The sequence below is a fragment of the Phyllobates terribilis genome, unplaced genomic scaffold (assembly GCF_046119375.1).
Source record: "Phyllobates terribilis strain yellow unplaced genomic scaffold, ASM4611937v1 Scaffold_1__5_contigs__length_1240528914, whole genome shotgun sequence".
In the NCBI taxonomy this organism is placed as follows: Eukaryota; Metazoa; Chordata; class Amphibia; order Anura; family Dendrobatidae; genus Phyllobates; species Phyllobates terribilis.
In genome coordinates this window covers 1,179,638,918-1,179,659,014 of record NW_027362761.1, presented here as the reverse complement: position 1 = coordinate 1,179,659,014, position 20,097 = coordinate 1,179,638,918, and the positions used below count along the sequence as shown (strand labels likewise).

Here is a 20,097-nt window from a genome sequence, read left to right as displayed (position 1 = left end):
GGGTTGTCGTCTTCAGGGTCCTCGTCTTCAGGGTCGTCGTCTTCGGGGTCCTCGTCTTCTTCAGGTTGGTCTTCAGGGTTCTCGTCTTCAGAGTCTTCGTCAGGGAGATCCAGAGTGATTACCAAGAACCATTTCAAAAAGCTTGAACTTGGAAATGTAGCAGAAGGTACAAGAAGGCTAAGGAACTGCCGAGAACCAGCTGATGGTACTGGAACCCGGATGGGTAGTAGAAGGTACAAGAGCAAATGGAACTACCGAGGACCAGCTGATGGTACTGGAACCCGGATGGGTAGTAGAAGGTACAAGAGCAAATGGAACTACCGAGGACCAGCTGACGGTACTGGAACTCGGTTACTAAGCAGGAGGTACCTGTGCCAGAAAGCACTACCAAGGACCAGCAGACGTTGGTGGAACTTGGATACCGAGAAGGAGGCACCTAAGCCAAAGGCACTGCCGAGAACCAGCTAACGGTACTGGAACCCGGATGGGTAGCAGAAGGTACCCATGTAAAAAAAAGTTGCAAGGCCGCGAGCTGGCCGCAGTTACCAAAACCCACAGTCCTACAGGGGGTACTTGTCCAATTGGCACTATTGAACCAGCCTTCATTGCCAGATCCCGCAGCCCACATAGGAGTCACCTAAACTGCAGGCACCATAGAGTCGGCTAACCCGACCGCAACACGACAGGACAACGCATTGGAGGCAAAGTGACGTTGATACTACCCGGAAACAGCTGACATGCTGGAACCAGGCTGGGCAGGAGGGAGTACCCGTGCCAAAGACAATGCTGGGAAACAGCTGGCGGTGCTGGAACCCAGGGTAAATACTAAAAACAGAGTGGAGCCATAGGCGTAATTGAAGCAACTTTAAAATCTGTAGTAGTGTGAATGTGGACAGAGCAGGAGAATTTGCCGGACACACAGCAGGGGAACAGCTGACGTTACTGAACCCCAATAACACTGGAGCAAGCGTTGACTGTGCAGACGGCACTTCTGAGCAGCAACTAGCGGTATTGGAGCCCAGGGTAAATACTAAAAACAGAGTGGAGCCATAGGTGTAATTGAAGCAACTTTAAATTCTGTAGTAGTGTGAATGTGGACAGAGCAGGAGAATTTGCCGGACACACAGCATGGGAACAGCTGACGTTACTGAACCCCAATAACACTGGAGCAAGCGTTGACTGTGCAGACGGCACTTCTGAGCAGCAACTAGCGGTATTGGAGCCCAGGGTAAATACTAAAAACAGAGGAGCCAGAGGTGTAATTGGAGCAAGTTTTAAATCAGTAGTACAGTGGATGTGGACAAAGCAGGAGAATTTGCCGGACACACAGCTGGGGATCAGCTGACGTTACTGAACCCCAATAACACAGCAGCAAGTGTTGACTGTGCAGACAGCACTTCTGAGCGCCAACTGGCGGTGTTGGACCTCAGGGATAATACTGAAAACAGAGGAGCCAGAGGTGTAACTGGATCAACTTTAAAATCTGTAGTAGTGTGAATGTGGACAGAGCAGGAGAAATTGCCGTCCGCACAGCAGGGGAACAGCTGACGTTACTGAACCCCAATAACACGGCAGCAAGTGTTGACTGTGCAGACAGCACTTCTGAGCGCCAACTGGTGGTGTTGGAGCTCAGGGATAATACTGAAAACAGAGGAGCCAGAGGTGTAATTGGAGCAACTTTAAAATCTGTAGTAGTGAGAATGTGGACAGAGCAGGAGAATTTGCCGGACTCACAGCAGGGGAACAGCTGACATTACTGAACCCCAATAACATGGCAGCAAGTGCTGACTGTGCAGACGGCACTTCTGAGTGCCAACTGGCGGTGTTGGAGCTCAGGGATTACAGTTCAGGTGGTAGAAACATGAACACAACAGGAGACCTGGATACTGTTGCCAACCAATTATTTATTCTGGAAGAGGTTTAGCAAATTCATGAGAGATCCAGGCCTTGTTCATTTTGAGAAAAGTAGGCCGGTCAACGTTATCGGAGGATAGTCGCATGCGACGGTCTGTTAGTACACCACCTGCGACACTAAAGACGCGTTCCGATAATACGCTAGCAGCAGGGCAAGCTAGCACCTCCAATGCATACTGGCTAAGCTCTGGCCATGTATCCAGCTTACAGACCCAAAACTTGAAGGGAGAAGAGCCGTCTGGGAGTACACTGAGAGGGCAAGACATATAGTCTGTCACCATCTGACGGAAACGTTGCCTCCTGCTGACTGGAGCCGTCTGTGATGGTGTAGACATTTGTGGTGGCGGGGACACAAAACTTTGCCACATTTGGGCCATACTGGTCTTGCCTTGTGCTGAGGCCCTGCTTCTGCTCCCTCTTTGTGCAGATCTTCCTCCACTGCCTCGACGCACTGAGCTGCTTTGTAAAGCACTAGCAGCACTGCTCTCGGTTGGAATGGAGAAGATGATGGAATGCACCAGTGCGTCTTGGTACTCCTGCATTTTATGCTCCCGGTTCAGCGGTGTTATGAGGCTTTGTAAGTTGTCCCGGTAGCGAGGATCTAGAAGGGTGGACACCAAATAATCAGCCGTGTTGAGAATGTGGGCGATGCGGCGGTCGTTTCTCAGGCACTGCAGCATGAAATCAACCATGTGCTGCAGACTGCCAACTGGCCAAGAAACGCTGTCCACTGCTTGAGGCGTGATCTCTGCCTGCTCTGCATCACCCCACCCTCGCTCTAGATACTGACTACAAGAGCATTGTGTACTTCCCTCCTCTGGACAGATGTCTTCCTCCTCCATTGACTCCTCCTCATCCTCCTCACAAAGTGTCCCCTGCCTAGGCCTTTGTGAGGAACCACGTTGCGCAGACTGTACTGTAGAGAAGCAGATGGCATTTGTGACTCCTCATCCTCCACCTCTTCCAAAACCTCCTCCCAGATAAGGGGGATAGTCATGCTGACTAGTGCATCATCTGCACTCGCCATCCACGTGGAATAATCGAAGGCACGCAAAACGTGGCAAATGTCCTTCATAGAGGCTCACTCAGTGGTGGTGAAGTGTGAATGGCGCGCACTGCGACTTGTTTGCGCCTGCTGCAGCTGGTACTCCATTACTGCTGCCTGCTGCTCACACAACCTCTCCAACATATGTAACGTTGAATTCCACCTGGTGGGTAGGTCACATATGATGCGATGTTCCGGAAGACGTAATCGGCGCTGCAGAGCGGCAATGCGCGATCTTGCGTTGCTGGAACGCCGCAAGTGAGCGCACTCTATACGGACCTTGTGAAGCAGTGCATCAAGATCCGGATAGTCCCTCAAAAAACTCTGCACGACCAAGTTGAGCACATGTGCCAGACATGGGATGTGAGTGAGGTTGCCTAGGCCAAGAGCTGCCACCATATTTCGGCCATTGTCACACACTACCATGCCTGGCTGGAGATTCGCTGGCACAAACCACACGTCGCTCTGCTGCTTGATGGCATTCCAGAGCTCCTGCGCTGTGTGGCTTCGATTCCCCAAAGAAATTAATTTTAATACGGCCTGTTGACGTTTGGCCACGGCTGTGCTCATATTGGTCATCATAACAGGTAACCAACCGTTCACGGGTCGATGTGGAGGTAGACCGTGACGGCTCCTGCAGCGCTGATTCAGAGGAACTGGAGTATGAGGAGGAGTCAATGTGTACAGACTGGATTCCTGCAATCCTTGGAGTTGGCAGAACACGTACAGCGCCACTCTCAAGATCTGTACCCAGCTCCACAACATTTACCCAATGGGCAGTGAGGGAAAGGTATCGTCCCTGTCCATGCTTACTGGTCCACGTGTTGGTGGTCAGGTGGACCTTGCTACTGACGGCGTTTTGTAGCGCATGTTTAATTTTTCCCTCCACATGCTGTTGTATGGCAGGGACGGCTTGCCTGCTGAAATAAAAGCGGCTGGGCACGTTGTATTGTGGGACTGCCAATGCCATAAAGTTACGGAAGGTGTCAGTCTCCACCAGCCTGAATGATAGCATTTCAAGGGCCAGTATTTTAGCAGTGCCAGCATTCAGAGCCTGTGCTCAGGGGTGGTTTGCCGAGTATGGGCGCCTGTTCTCCCATGCCTGTGCTAACGATGGCTGTTGACTGGCCTGGGAGTGTGAGGATAACAGGGAAAGTGGTGCTGTGGGTGGAATTACACTGTGTCTCTGTACAACAGTGCCAGAGATTCTTCCATGGCGATCCTGTGAGGAAGCCGAACCAGCTGTGTGTGAGCTGGAGAAAGAGGCTACAACACGAGCTGAAGAGGTGGTAGGTGGCGCTGTAGGTTGGCCTAGGTCTTCAGTGTGTTTTTGTAACTCCACCACGTGCTTGGTCTGCACATGTTTCCACATATTTGTGGTATTGAGGTTGCTGACACTTTTCCCTCTTTTCACCTTCTGATTACACAGCTTGCATTTGACAAAGCAAATGTCATCTGCAACTGTGTCAAAAAAGGACCAGGCACTGCAAGTCTTGGGAGCGCCCGCTTTGGATTTTGGAAGAGCCATGCTCCTAATGGGTGCTGAAGTGGAGGCTACAGGCAACCAAGTCTGCCCCCTCCCTCTCCCTCCTTTTTGGGCCGTTCGGGGAATCTCTTCCTCAGAGCTGCTCCCACCACCTTCCAGTCCCTCACTCCATGATGGGTCAAGGACCTCATCATCTACACCAGCCTCTTCAAACAACTGCTTCTCCTGGGTAGTCTCGACAGCACAGTACGCACCAGAAAGTGGCACCTGAGTCTCATCATCATATGCGTACTGAGGTGTGCTGCTGACCATAGGCACTGGCCCACCAGCCTCTTCAGATTCAGAGAGACAAAACGGTTGCGCATCACTGCATACTACCTCTTCTTCAAATTCTCAAATTCTGCTTGGCTGGCCCCCTCTTTCCAAGCCAAGAGATTCAGAGAACAGAAGTAGAGATGGCTCCTGTCCAGGGCTCTCTGACTGCCTGGGCAATTTGACAGGTGGTGAAGAGACAGAGGGGTGCTCTTCAGTGCTCAGGACCTGAGAGGATCTGGAACTAATTGAAGTTGATGCGTTAGCTGCCATCCATCTGACAACGGCTTCAATTTGGTCCTCCCGCAGCAGTGGGGTACGGCTAGCTCCTACAAAGCTGCGCATAAAGGACTGTTCCCTGGTAAAACTGGGGGATGCTGAGTCACTGGTGCCCGCAGCAGGCACAGAGTCCCCATGTCCTCTCCCTGCAGGCACAGAATCCTCACGTCCTCTCCCTGCAGAAACTCCACGCCCACGACCACGACCACATGCCTTACTCCCTGCCTTCTTCATCTTGGTAGACTGATAAAGATAGGCAGAAAAGTACTAAGGGCTTAGTGTGCTTATTCCTGAACAGCTGCTAACAGGTATAAGAAACACTAATTTTATAAAGTGTGGACTAGACTTTAATATGAGCTAATGTGGCCTACACAACTGTAAAGTGGAGTGTTTGGTGAACTTTATTTAGGTTTTTTTGTCACAAAAAGACACTGGATGTGCCAAAAGATGTAATACCGATAGTATCACAAACTTTTTGTAGCTATTACAATGTAGGAAGGTAACCTACAATGCAATAGATGAGGCTACAAAAAATAGGCTAATACTAATCTGGCTGGGGCTGCAGGGCACAATGCTGCAGAAAGGCTCCTCTATCTACTCCTATATAGTGTGTTTGGAACCAATGTAGCTGAATACGGATGGAACCACCACACTAATAGGAGAAATCAGGAAAAATGTTCAATTAGCAAAAAAGGACAATGTATGAGGCAGTGACGCACACTGAGCGCACTACAACAAGACGTGGCTGAAGCACACACTACAGGGTGAGCTGCACTCACACACACAGACCTTGCAGACAGCGGTGAACAGTACAGATGCAGAGCACTGTGCACTAGCGCTGCAAGACAAAAAAAAATTCTCTATCTACTCCTATATAGTGTGTTTGGAACCAATTTAGCTGAATACGGATGGAACCACCACACTAATAGGAGATATCAGGAAAAATTATGAATTAGCAAAAAAGGACAATGTATGAGGCAGTGACACACACTGAGTGCACTATAACCAGACGTGGCTGAAGCACACACTACAGGGTGAGCTGCACTCACACACACAGACCTTGCAGACAGCGGTGAACAGCACAGAGAACTGTGCACTATCGCTGCAAGGCACAGCAATTTATAAAGTAGCTTGGGTAAAGCAGAATAGACCAAATAGGTAGCTAAAACTGTCCCTCAGAACAACAGCGTCCTATCCCTAACTGAATTCACAGCAGAGTGAGCTCAAAATGGCGGCGGCGGCTTTTATAGTGCATCATGACATCATTTCAGCAGCCAATCACATTCATGCCATTAGTTAAGATGCCTACATGCCTAACATGATGTGCCCACACTTCTTAGGATCCTCATTGGCTGAATAAAATGAAACTGGCTCATTGCATTATGGGAACTTCCGATTCCGGTATACGATATTATAAAAGTATCGGAATTAAGTATCGGAATGCCGATACCCAATATTTCAGTATCGGAATGCTCAACACTAGTCTCAACTCATTCAAATTTATGGACCAGTGGTATGTTCAGTGCACTGGGACAGCGATGGGGACCCCGGCAGCTTGCGCTCTGGCTAATTTGTTCCTGGCTTCCTTTGAAGAAAAATTCATCTTCTCCAGTAGTAACCGTTTCTCCCAATTCCTTAAATTCTAGGTCCGATTGTGGATGACATTTTCATTGTCTGGTCAGGCAATAGGAGTGATTTTGACTCCTTTGTCAAGTATTTGAATGATGACAATGACATGAACATGTCGTTCACCTCAGTGTTTGGAAACACGGAATTTAATTTTTTGGATGTAAAACTTAAAATTGTGGATGGCAATCTATCCACGGAATCTTTTTCAAAACCCACATCCTGTAAGCACTGCTTCACTATCAGAGTGCGCATCCTTTACACATGAAGCAATCTCTACCCTACAGTCAATTTTTACACTTGAGAAAAATTAATAACAATACTGCCTCCTTTGTAAAGGAAGCACGAAATCTGAAAATGAAGTTCAAACAAAGAGGATATCCAGACGATATCATAGATAATGCCTATCAAAGGGTATGCCAATTTCCTCAGACCTCGTTATTAAATCCCTCAAAAAATGAGGACAATACCGATAAGTCTAAGAGATTCAATTTCAATTTTAAGTTTGGTCCTATGGATAAAAAAATTAGATCAGCAATTCTTAAAAACTGGCATCTTGTCACTGCAGACAGGGATTTCCAGGTGGGAGTGGGAAACCCATTGATTACTTACCGCCGGGGACCAAATTTGAAAGACAGGCTGGTAAAGAATCGCATAGAGGGTAACTCGGCGAGGAATTGGTTAAATAAATCAGTAATCACGGGCAATCACAAATGTGGTACTTGTAATTTTTGTAGTTTTCATGAGAATGCCCGGCAAATAGAACTTGGAGGGGTACACCATGTGATCAGAGATCTGATTACATGTAGAACCAAATTCACGGTTTATGCAATTTTTTGCCCATGTAGAAGGTTCTATATAGGTAAAACAATTAGACCCCTGTTCACACGGTTCAGAGAGCATTTCAATTCAATCCTTTCAGGTAAGGGCTCTAAAAGGTTAATAGAGCATATTCGCACTGAGCATAGGGGTAATCCTGAAGTCATGCGCTTCATAGGATTAGAAAAAGTGGAACTGCCACGCAAGGGAGGAAACCACAATAGGATCCTCTTACAGAGGGAGGCGAAATGGATCCTCCGAACTAATGCCCAGGGACCTCTCGGCTTAAACGACAAGCTAGACATGGCAGTATTTTTATGATGTTTCCATGAATATTTTGTAAAAGAAAAAACATTTTTTTTAAAACCATTGTTTTTAATTGTGTATTTTTTGTTGAAACATTTTGTATGGCTGTTTGGTCTAAGGGGTGGGGTTGGGATTATTTTAACCCCTGCACACCTCCATGACCATATGCCTGGACCCGTGGAAGCATAATAGACAAGTGAAACGGCCGTCGTCCGCAAAAGGTGCCGCTTCCCTGCATTTTTAATGGAAATGGAATAAAAGAAGATTTTATTACATCGGTGAGCCACCTCGCTTTCTTCATGTATGAATTGTGACTTACTTTGTTTCTGGAGGAAGTTGCCCCCGATGGTAAAATTGATTGCACCAGCTGATAAGGTCGAGCTTCTGGAGTCTCTGCACAAGGACTGAGTCGCTGCAGTGCTGGCTGCCTGTGCATTTGTATTTTCATCTCCCTTTCTGCCCCATGTCTAACCATTCTGCTCCTATTTGTCTCCATTCTGTCCCCAAGTCATCTCCATTCAGCCCCCATGTTGTCTCTCCATTTTGCCCCCATGTCATCTCCCATTTTGCCCCCATGTCATCTCCCATTCTGCCCCCCCCCGTCATCTCCCATTCTACTCCCATGTCATCTTCCATTGCGCTCCATGTCATTTTCCATTGTGTCCCATATCATCTCCATTCTATTCCATGTCATCTCCCATTCTGCCCCCATGTCATCTCCCATTCTGCCCCCATGTCATCTCCCATTCTGCCCCCATGTCATCTCACATTTTGCCCCCATGTCATCTTCCATTCTGCCATGTCATCTTCCATTCTGCCCCATGTCATCTCCCATTCTACCCCCATGTCATCTTACATTGTGCCCCATGTCTACCCATTCCACCCCAATTTGTCTCCATTCTGTCCCCCAGTCATCTCCATTCTGCCCCCCATGTCATTTTTCATTCTGCCTCTATGTCATCTCCGATTCTGCCCCCAAGTCATCTCCCATTCTTCGCCCATGTCTCCACTCTGCCCAAATGTCATCTCCCATTGTGCTCCCATGTCATCTCCCGTTGTGCCCCCATATCTCCATTGTGCCCCCATGTCATCTTCCATTGTACTCCCATGTCTCCATTTTGCCTCATGTCTCCATTCTGCCCCCATGTCATCTCCCATTCTGCCCCCATGTCATCTCCCATTCTGCCCCCATGTCATCTCCCATTCTGCCCCCATGTTGTCTCCATTCTGCCCCCATGTCATCTGCCATTCTGCCCCATGTCTGTCCATTCTGCCCCATGTCTCCATTGTGCCCCCTTGTCATTTCCCATGTTGCCCCCATGTCATCTCCCATGCTGCCCCATGTTTCTATTGTGCCCCCTTGTCCACTCCCTTTGTGTCCCCATGTCATCTCTCATTGTGCTCCATATCATCTCCCATTCTGCCGCCATGTCATCTCCCATTGTGCCCCCATGTCATCTTCCATTGTGCCCCCATGTCATCTTCCATTGTGCCCCCATGTCATCTTCCATTGTGCCCCCATTTCATCTCCCATTCTTCCCCCATGTCATCTCTCATTCTGCCTCCATGTTATCTCCCATTCTGCCCCCATGTCATCTTCCATTCTGCCCCCATGTCATCTCCCATTCTACCCTCATGTCATCTCCCATTCTGCCCCCACTCCATGTCATCTCCCATTCTGCCCACATGTCATCTCCCATTCTGCCCCATGTCTATCCATTCCGCCCTATGTCTATCCATTCTGCCCCTATTTGTCTCCATTCTGTCCCCAGGTCATCTCCAATTGTGCTCCCTTGTCATCTTTCATTGTGCCCCCATATCTCAATTGTGACCCCATATAATTTTCCATTGTGCTCCAATGTCTCCATTCTGCCCCATGTCTTCATTTTGCCCCCATGTCATCTGCCATTCTGCCCCATGTCTCTCCATTCTGCCAAATGTCTCTATTCGGCCCCCAGGTCATCTCCCATGCTGCCCCATGTTTCCATTGCGCCCCCATGTCCTCTCCCATTGTGCCCCCAATTCATCTCCCATTCTGCCCTCATGTCATCTCCATTCGGCCCCCGTGTTATCTCTCATTGTGCCCCATATCATCTCCCATTCTGCCTCCATGTCCTCTCCCACGCTGCCCCCATGTCATCTCTATTCTGCCCCCATGTCATCTCCCATGCTGCCCCCATGTCTCCATTGTGCCCCCATGTCATCTCCATGCTGCGGCTTTACAAAAACAGTAAAAAAAAAAGTTCTCCTTACATTGCTTCCTTTCCAGCGACCACTCTCCTTCGTCGATCTGAGGAGTGGACGCCAGCCAGTCACAGGCCATCAGTGACGTCATATGCCATCGACATGCGCGCTAATGTCAGCCGCTGGCCTTAATTGGCTGGTGGCTGTTAACTATTGCCATGCGGGAGTCTACTAAAATAGATTTAATGTGAACCTGTGTCTGAGGACGCAAGTTCAGTTCGCTGGGGCATGGTGAGCAGAGGGAAGGCCCCGTCTGGGCCTCTCTGTTCACTGGGCCACATACGCCAGTAAGGGCAGTAATGCCCTGAAGGAGGCCATGTCCACATGGCAGTATTTTTTGGAAAGTATCAATTGACAGAGTACGTTGCATCAAAGTGAATCACTCTGATTGGAAGGATCAAAGACTTGTCTAATGATTCAAATTATATGACATATACCAACAAGCTACATAAGAAAATCAACTTGATTGAGGATACTATTGATGGTATGAAAAAAATGTAAATTTGAACAGAATTGTTGTGATTATGAATCAGATTCTGTTTATTCCTATTAAACAGTTGGAAAACCTCGTTTGAGTCTCAGAAAAACTCCTTCAAATTCTATGGGTAAATTTAATAGGAAAGTCAGCTTCACGTCTCCAGAAAATGATATTTCAGACAGCTTTTCAGATATCTCTGATTTCAGCTTTAACTTTGCTAGTACATAACGGAATGTCTCCTGTCACATCCAGAACATCACCAATACTTCATTTTCAAAAAACACTGGAGCCACTGAGTTGACCGCAAACACAAACGCAAAATGCAGATATTCAATGCGATGCCGCAAATAGATACCACTACTGAGGAGTCATCATCATTCACGGTCATCAATGTGTCTGCACATATTTTTTCTACAACCCAAATAGACTTATTGGAAAAAGGTTTGAATTTTACTTCTACAACCTGAGCCAATCTGTTTTATACTGTTAAGAACATAATTAAGTTTATATGGTTACTTACCGTGAAGAGGCATTTCTATACAACTGAATCAAAGAATAAGAATAATAATCTTTATTTTATATAGCGCTAACATATTCCGCAGTGCTTTACAGACATTATCATCACTGTCCCCATCGGGGCTCACAATCTAAATTCCCTATCAGTATGTCGTTGGAATGTGGGAGAAAACCGGAGATCCCGGAGGAAACCAGCACAAACACGGGGAGAACATACAAACTCCATGAAGATGTTGTCCTTGGTGGGATTTGAATCCAGGACTGACCCCAGCACTGCAAGGCTGCAGTGCTAACCACTGAGCCACTGCTGTTATGCTGCCCTGGTGGCTCAGAATAAGCTCGGAATTGGCTCGGAATTAGAACAATTCTAATTCCGATGCAATTGATAATGAATACTCTTGGAAAATTCCCTTACATATGGAACTTCCTGATCAAATTTCTACATTTACTTTAATTGACTTAGAACATGAATCTGTTGTCTCCACACAATTACAATCCACTATTAGTCGATACAGATTACCGAATCCTGACTTTTATCCTATAGCAGCATGAGTTCCTGCTATGGACGCTTAACAAAATATTCTTGAAAGAGAAATAAAAAATTTTCTTGAGTCAAAAAAACAGGTGGTGTGTAATATGCGCCATGATGATAGGCAGGCCTTTCATGCATTATCTCACAATGGGAACAACATAATACGCCCCTCTGATAAAGGGAGATCATTAGTCATTTTGGACTAAGACCTACATAAACGAGAAGTCATGTCTCTTATCGGATACCACTAGAAATGAGTGAACATGTTCGGAAAAAATTCACCAATTTCAAGTTTGCCATGAATATTGCACATTCGGATTCGTGATTAGACCCCCGAGTGATTTTACTCAAAATCTGCAAAAGTCGGCCAAAGTGTGGTAAATAATCGCGTTTCCACTAGTGTATATTTTAGGACTTTGGCTAGGATAGTGATGCTGTGTGATGAGCGGGGGTTTGTGTTTGAAGAGGGGAGTTGGTGGAGAGAGGTGAAAGGAGCAGCCGACTGTTATTCTTAATTTTTTTTTCTTAACTTAATGTGTGGAGATTCCAGCAAGCCAATCAGGGCCCAGGAACCATCCACAACATCCAGACACAAGGGCTCGTGTAACTGGCTGCCGAAGTCACATGTCCCTCTCCATATAAAGAGCTTTTAGCATCATTTTGACAGTGTAACAGTACAGAGAGGTTGATCCTGCTGCTGCTCCCGGATAGTGAGAGAGTTAGCTAGGCAGTTGCTTGTAAGTCAGATAGTTCAGATGGATATGATCCAGTGTGGCTATGAAATCAACCTTCCAGCAGATAAATAGTTTTTGCTAATAGTGTGGTCCAGACAGAGACACCAGGCCACATTTCACCATAGAATTCCGTTTTGCAGATATAGTGCTCCATGCAGGACTACACCTTTGAAGCTCTAATACATCTGAGCTTGTAATTGTTTTGCACTGACATTCTGCTCTATCCAGGGCTCCAAAGTACAAAATACATTTTTTTCTGTTACCACCGTGCTACATAAAACAGGCCACATCTGAGCCTGTAATTGTTTTATGCTGTGATTCTGCTCCCTCCAGGAGTTTACATTTAAGATCTAAACTTTTGTTGCTGATTGCATGCTCGAGCCGCACTGTCTGAGCAAATAAATATTGAGTGGTAATTTAGTGACAGGTGACTGACATGTGTGGGCCTGGAGTTCTGAAACAGCTGGTTACAAGAGAGGAAGGGTACATCCAACATGAGTGGGAAAAAGTGAGGTCATGGTGGAAGGGGAAATAGACTTGGTGTATGTGGGGTAGGTGGTAATGTTAGCGAAAGCACTTGTGAAAAAACACTGTCACGTCCTATCCAAAGACAACTGATAACTTCTGTTACTGAACAGGCTACTCCACTCCTTTTCCTTGGCAGCCACACAGCGGTACGCCTTGTAGATGAGGACCAGAAAGAACATGAGCTGCAGTGGATGGTAAGTGCTGCATCAAGTGGCCTCTCCTTCTCTTCCTCCACCTCAACATCACACACAGTACAGTCCTTAGAGGTGACACCACAATTACCCTTGTTTTCCACCATGTCACAACTCTCCAACCGACCAACTGACTGTGGGGAACCACAGATAGGCGAGTCTGCTCCAAAGATTTACAGACTCAAGAGGAGGAAAGCATCTGCACCGATGGCCAAAATTTTTTCAGTTTGATCCTTGGCCGGACAAACTAGTGTCAAGCAGAATCCAAACCCTTGTCACCAAACGTTAACCCCCGAAGAGGGGGATTGTACTGTGCTGCTATGCTTTCAGGGCAGGAAGAGGAAGAGGGTGATTCTCAGGGCGAGGAGTGGGACAACAGAGATGATGATGAAAAGGTTGGAGATCCCACTTGGTGTGAGCCCAGAGCCCCGCAGCTGAGTAGCTCAGCAGAGGAGGTGGAGGAGAAGGCAGATGAAGAGGTTACGCTGCTGCCTCCTGTTCAGACACGGAGTTATTCAACCACGACAAGCACTGCATCCTCAGTCATAACTGTGGCTGTGGCCAGCAGCAGTCGCAGATCTGCAGTTCGCAGGGGCGGCAAGAGTTGCCTAGCCTGGCCTTTTTTAACACCACAAAAAATGACCCAACTCATGTTATCTGCTAACTTTGCAAAAAGAGATTCAGTAGAGGGAAAAATTGCAATAATTTGGCTACTATAAGCATAAAACAGCACATGCGCAATCAACATGCGTTAGTCTGGGAATCTCACTGCATTAAAATGCAAACTAGAGGGCCTCACCAAACAACAGCTGCCCCATCAACCACATTTGCTGCTTCTTCCTCCTCCGTCACCATGCCAAGTGTTCTCACACAGGTCTCTGGATGTAGAACCTCCACTTGTTTACCCACTCCAGTCAGGGTGAGTGAAATCCTGTCAGCGGTTAGGGAAGTGGACATGCCTGCTGTTTTTGTACCACCGAGCACACCATATCATTCTCAATCCACTGTAACATCTCCACCTGCACCTCTCTCACAGTTCAGCAGTTTGCCGTACTACACATGCCAAAGCTAAGAGCTTGAACTCCTCCATCTCCAATCTGTTGGTCATGGAAATGCTGCCTTTCTGCCTGGTGAATACAGACAGTTTCCGAAAGCTGATGGTCACCGCAGTCCCCTAGTACCAGTTCCTCAGTCACCATTACTTCTCTAAGAAAGCTGTGCCTGCTCTATACCAGCATGTCACGAACAACATCACATCACCCGTTCCCGAAAAAAATCTATGTCTGCCAGGGTGAATTTCACTATTGATACCTGGACGAGCAAGTATAACCAGGGGTGTTGCATCTCACTGACAAGGCACTGGGTGACTCTGGTGGCTGTGGGGGAAGGGGGGGGGGCTGCTCCACAAGTCATGGAATCCCAAAGGCTTGAGGGACAAACCTCTCCTCCACTTCCTCCACTGCTCCTGCCTACTCCCCCTCCTCTAGTGCCTCCACCTGCGCACTCAATCTGTGCCTTAAGAGACACATGTTCCAACAGCGCAGAGAGAATCCCCCCACATCTGTACTGTGCAGCTAGGGCTCACCACAATCAAACAGTTTTAAAATGAATATGCCATGTAGATCTCAGTCACACAGCTCAAGAGTTGTTTACAGCTATCCAGGCCGAGTTTGAGCAATGGCTCAACTGAACCTGGAGCCAGGGAATGCCGTGTGTGATAACAGTGTGAACCTGGTGGCGACTGTACGTCAGGGGAACGTCTCACACATGCCTTCCGTGGCTCACGTCCTCAATCTTGTGGCCCAGAAATTACTCTGCCTCTATCCCAGCCTCGATACACTGCTGCAGAAAGCACGCTCACTTTCGCCAGTCGCACCCTGTGGGTCATCGACTTGTATTGCTACAGAGGTCTTTGGCCATACAGGTTAACTGGCTGATATGCGATGTGCTGCCATGGTGAAATTCCACTCTGCACATGTTGCAGTGACTGTGGCAGCAGCGATGAGCCATGATTCAGTTTATCATGTTGTACAGCCTGGGCCAACGCTGTACGGACATGGTGAAAATCACATTTGTGGAGTGGGCTCAGATAAAGGACCTCAGTAGCTAATTTGAAACTGTGCAGAAGGGTGCAAAGATGGTTACCGCTGACGATGCCATCATCAGCATCACTATTACGGTCATCTACATGCTGGAGCACAATTTTAATAGTCTGCAGGAGGAGATGGTGGTCCCAGAGGAAGAGGAGGATGCAGAAAGAATAACAATATCTTTGCGTTCCAGACTGCCATCGCACAAGCGGGTGCCAAGGGAGGGTGGATTACAGCAAATGAGGGGGGCTCGTGGTACCAGACAAACTCTTAGTGCAGGTGCAGGAGCCGAGGAACAAATGGAGGAGGATGAGGAGGAAAAGGTGATGGGCGCGCAACAGTCAGGAGATGAAGATGATAAAGATCCTCCCTCTGTTGTCCATGGGTTTTGGGAGGGGGCGGAGGAAGCAAGCTTTAGTGTTACCCCGCAACCAACACACCATGGGCTTGGACCTCATGGAGGAGCCCGACACATGAGTGCCTTCTTGCTGCTCTATCTGCAACATGATCCCCGTATAGTTAGGATTCAAAATAGTGCTGACTACTGAGTTGCCACTCTGTTAGATCCACGATACAAAAGTAAATTTTGCCAGATTTGCTGGAGTATCGAAACAAGCTTATAGACAACCTTAAAAATGGTTTTCCCCAAGTCAGCATTGAGGCACAGTGTGCATCACAGTTGTAGACTTCCAACCTCAGTAACATTAATTCATCAACGCAAATACATTAGCAGCAGCGAAAGTGGCAGAAGCAATTTCTCTGAGTCATTTCACACATTTTTTAGACCAGCTCGTTCACCAGCACAACAGTGTACAAGTATGACACGTAGTGAATGACTGCCATCGGAGGGTTTGGACCCATTTACATTTTGGCCTTTAAAAATAGAAGAGTGGTCTGAGCTCGCCTGTCACGCCTTGGAGGTTTTATCATGCCCGGCAGCCAGTGTTCTCTCAGAACGTGTCTTCAGCACTGCTGGTGGTGTCCTGATGGATAAGTGCATCCTGCTGTCCCCTGAAAGTGTAGACTTCCTAACTTTCATAAAGATGAACAAGTCATGGATCTTCAAGGACCTTTGTACTTCAATCGCAGACTGTGCAGAGGAGGCGATGGTGTAGTTTTTAGTGTGCTGCATTGATCTTGCGTTATTGCAGTCTGTGACATCTTTGTCATGGCTTCTGTGTCTGCCGTTGCTACTGCTGCTGATGTTACCAATAATTTTTTGAAATGTGGAGACTCATGGTTGGGTCTCTATCTGGTGTGTTTCCTGTAGTGGACGGGGTGTCGGTCCTCATTAAACTATTTCTATTCTGTTAAAATTGATGCCACTTTGGTGGTATCTGCCCCTAATTTTTTGAAATGTGGAGAATCCTAGTTGGGTCTCCATCTGGTGGGTTGGCTATATTGGAAGGTGTGTCAGTCCCCATTATACTATTTCTACTCTAGATAAATTAATGCCACTTTGGTGGTGCCTGCCCCTAATTTTTTAAAATGTGGAGACTCCTGGTCTGGTCTTCATCTGGTGGGTTGGCTGTAGTTGAAGCGGTGTCAGTCCCCATTATACTATTTCTACTCTAGTGAAATTGATGACACTTTGGTGTCTGCCCCTAATTTTTTTTAAATATGGAGACTCTTGGTTGGGTCTCAATCTGATGTGTTTCCTGTAGTGGAAGGGGTGTCAGTCCCCATTATACTATTTCTATTCTAGTGAAATTGATGCCACATTGGTGGTGTCTGCCCCTAATTTTTTGAAATGTAGAGACTCCTGGTTGGGTCTCCATCTGGTGGGTTGGCCGTAGTGAAAGATGTGTCAGTCCCCATAATACTGTTTCTATTTTGGTAAAATTAATGCCAGTTTGGTGGTGTCTTCCCCTAATTTTTTGAAATGTGGAGACTCCAAGTTGGGTCTTCTTCATGTGTGATGCCTGTAGCAGTAGGGCTCCCAGACTGGCAAGCCTGAACTTACTTTCAGTCAACTACCTGTGTTGCTACCTTTTAATTCTTTTCTATAAATAGTACTCAGAAACTAATGTTTGTGCCACCTGAGTGTGGCTGAGCAGAAGAGCAGTTTGAGCTGTTGCATGTTTTATCAAGGTTCCCAGGACAGCCGGTGTACACCAATCCCTCAACCACCTCGCTGGCCCAGACCCTGATACCTCATGCACGGCCCGTGGCTGACGGCTGCTGTGCCATTAAAAAAATTGTACTGTGAGTCAATTGATGCTACTTTTCCTGGTGTCTGCCTCTAATTTGAGCTTTTTTGTCTGCTTGTTGACCTGTTCGGCGAACTCTTCAGCGAACTTTAGAAAATTTGTAGATCAGAACAGAATCGAAATTAGAAAGGTTCGCTCATCTCTATACACCACTACATATTTACATGTTCCATATGATCTCACCAACATCGTTAAACAACATTTGGAAGCTATCCTATCTGAGGGTCTTGTAAGGCAGCGCTAGTCATCATGCTGGGGGACACTCGCTGCACCGGGTCAATTAAAGCACACCAGCCACGTTTTCCAGTATTTCACAATCCAGCAGTTTATTATACTTCATAAATGCTTATCACACAGTCCAACTCAGTGGCTCGCCGACATTTTACACATATAATGTCCATGAGCCTTTCCAGTGGCAACTATGCCCACTTGGCTCCAGTTACAGCCTTCAGCAAAGTAACTATAACAATGTCCATATAACACACCGCTTTAACCTTTTTGCCGGGTCCCTAACGGTTTTGTTCTGCCACAGCTGTGGCTTCAAGGCTTTCCCAGATGGGGGTCTCCAGCCCTCGTACCTTCAAAGACTACTGGTATGTATTCACACTTAACATCCAGCCTTTGCCTTTCAGGACTCTTGTCTTTCAAGCCTCTGCCCTCCAAGGCTACTTGCATCGCTTACACATAAGGATCCAGCCTCGGCCTTTCAGGCTTCACCAGGCTTCACTAGGCCTCACTAGGCCTCATACTAATGGTGTCCCACACGGGAACAGGCCTCACGCCTTTCACACCCTGTCTCAAAACTACCAGGGTTTATATATCTTCTAGTGTACACACAGGACCTGTGCTGATGACACAGTCATGTGATCAGACCTTCTGTGTGCACAGGACCTGTGCGATGTCACAGTCATGTGATCAGACGTTCTGTGTGCACAGGACCTGTGCGATGTCACAGTCATGTGATCAGACGTTCTGTGTGCACAGGACCTGTGTGATGTCACAGTCATGTGATCAGACCTTCTGTGTGCACAGGACCTGTGCAATGTCACAGTCATGTGACCAGTCACCTGGGGGAGGTACATGGTCGGCCAAAACACACCCCGGACCATTACAGTAATGCCACAAGCCGCTGCATTAAAGTCTGTATTTGGGACTTTTAGAAACACAAGGATTATTTCTTGATTGAAGATCCAATCAGCCCTATATTCCATGCATTACCAAAAACTCATAAAGCTCAATTTCCTTTTCCACTACACCCCATAGTAGCCGGAATAGGGTCCCTCACTAAACACTTATCATCATGGGTGGATGACCTGCTCCAACATATGGTGCAACGCAATGCTAGTCATATACGAGATATCAAACATCTCTTGGATACTGTTCAAAAAATTGCTTGGATTACCGTATTTTTCGGACTATAAGACGCACCGGACCATAAGATGCACCCCAAATTTTGGGTGGAATATAGAAAAAAATATTTTTATATGATGGGGGTCCATCTTATAGTCTTAATAGGTACAGTATCTTACCTGGGGGGTGGTGGAGCGAGGGTCACAGAAGGCAGAGTCCTTCAGGAATCCGGTGCTCCAGCCTTGGGGAGTTGCGGTGGATCAGGATTGCAGGGTCCTCCGTTCCCTCCCTCAGGAACCTGGTGGCTGCAGCAGAAGAGATGGCTGGGGCCCTGTGTCTGGCTGGAGGCCGGTGCCTGGCTGAGGGCCTTGCTGAGGACCTGACTGTGGCCCAGTGCCTGGCTGAGGGCTTGGGGCCCGGCTGAGGGACTGGCTGAGGGCTGGGGGCCTGGCTGAGGGCCTGGCTGAGGCCCGATGCCTGGCTGGTGGCCGTAGCTTGGTGATTGGGGCCAGCCTGGGGACCGGGGCCTGGCTGCGTGCCACCGAGGCCTGCCTGTGGACCGGGACCAGTGGTGGTGGCAGCAAAGTAGGTGAGATGCTGCGGGTGTCTGGCTGGGGGACAGCGCGGGTTGGACTGCATGCGGGCAGTGTCTGGCTGCGGGCTGGGGCCGGTGAGTGGCGCAGGTTTCCGGTGTGCGTGCCCATCATCCTGAAGCTGTGATCTACAGGAAATTTTCTTTTGGATCACAGCTTAAGGAAGATGGCCTCGCACACAGGAAACTTGCGCCGCTCACCGGCCGGCAGCCAGACACTGCCCGCATCCAGTCCAACCCGCGCCGGCCCCCAGAAAGACACCCGCAGCATCTCACCTCCTCCTCCTTTGCTGCTGCTGCCACCGCCACCATCACCGCCGCTTTGTTCTTGAAGGAGGCAGGCCCCGTGATCCCGCTCCACCACCACCGCAGGTACGCAATGTTCGGACCATAAGACGCACCCTCCATTTTCCTCCCAAATTTGGTGGAAAAAAAGTGCGTCTTATGGTCCGAAAAATACGGAAATAACTCTTTTAGGGCTACTTCTGATGTTTCCTTATTGTATTCTTCCATTCCTCATGATTTATCCCTCTGTACATTAACTTATCATTTTAAGAGGTTTAAAGAATATTATAATATTTTATGTCATAATATTCTTACTGTAATCAGGTTTCTATTGAAAAATAATTTTTTTCATTTCATGACTCCTTTTTCTTCCAGGTTTGCGGATGTGCTTTGGGGGGAAATTATTCACCATCACTTGCTAATCTATATATAGTATGTAATGGTGGGAATCTGATTTCATATATTCTTTACATAAGTCCTTTCTTACATCTATTAGGTGGTTTAGAAGATATATCGAATCGATGATTTGATCATGATTTGGCAGGTTGGTGACACTAAGC

The 20,097-nt window shown here is 47.5% G+C and overlaps 1 protein-coding gene across 1 annotated transcript in view; it reads right to left on the bottom strand.

The window, feature by feature from the left end:
- The window catches only part of LOC141163746 (nicotinamide N-methyltransferase-like), a 55,797-nt gene that overhangs the window by 8,799 nt on the left and 26,901 nt on the right, over positions 1 to 20,097 (bottom strand). The window lies entirely within an intron of this gene.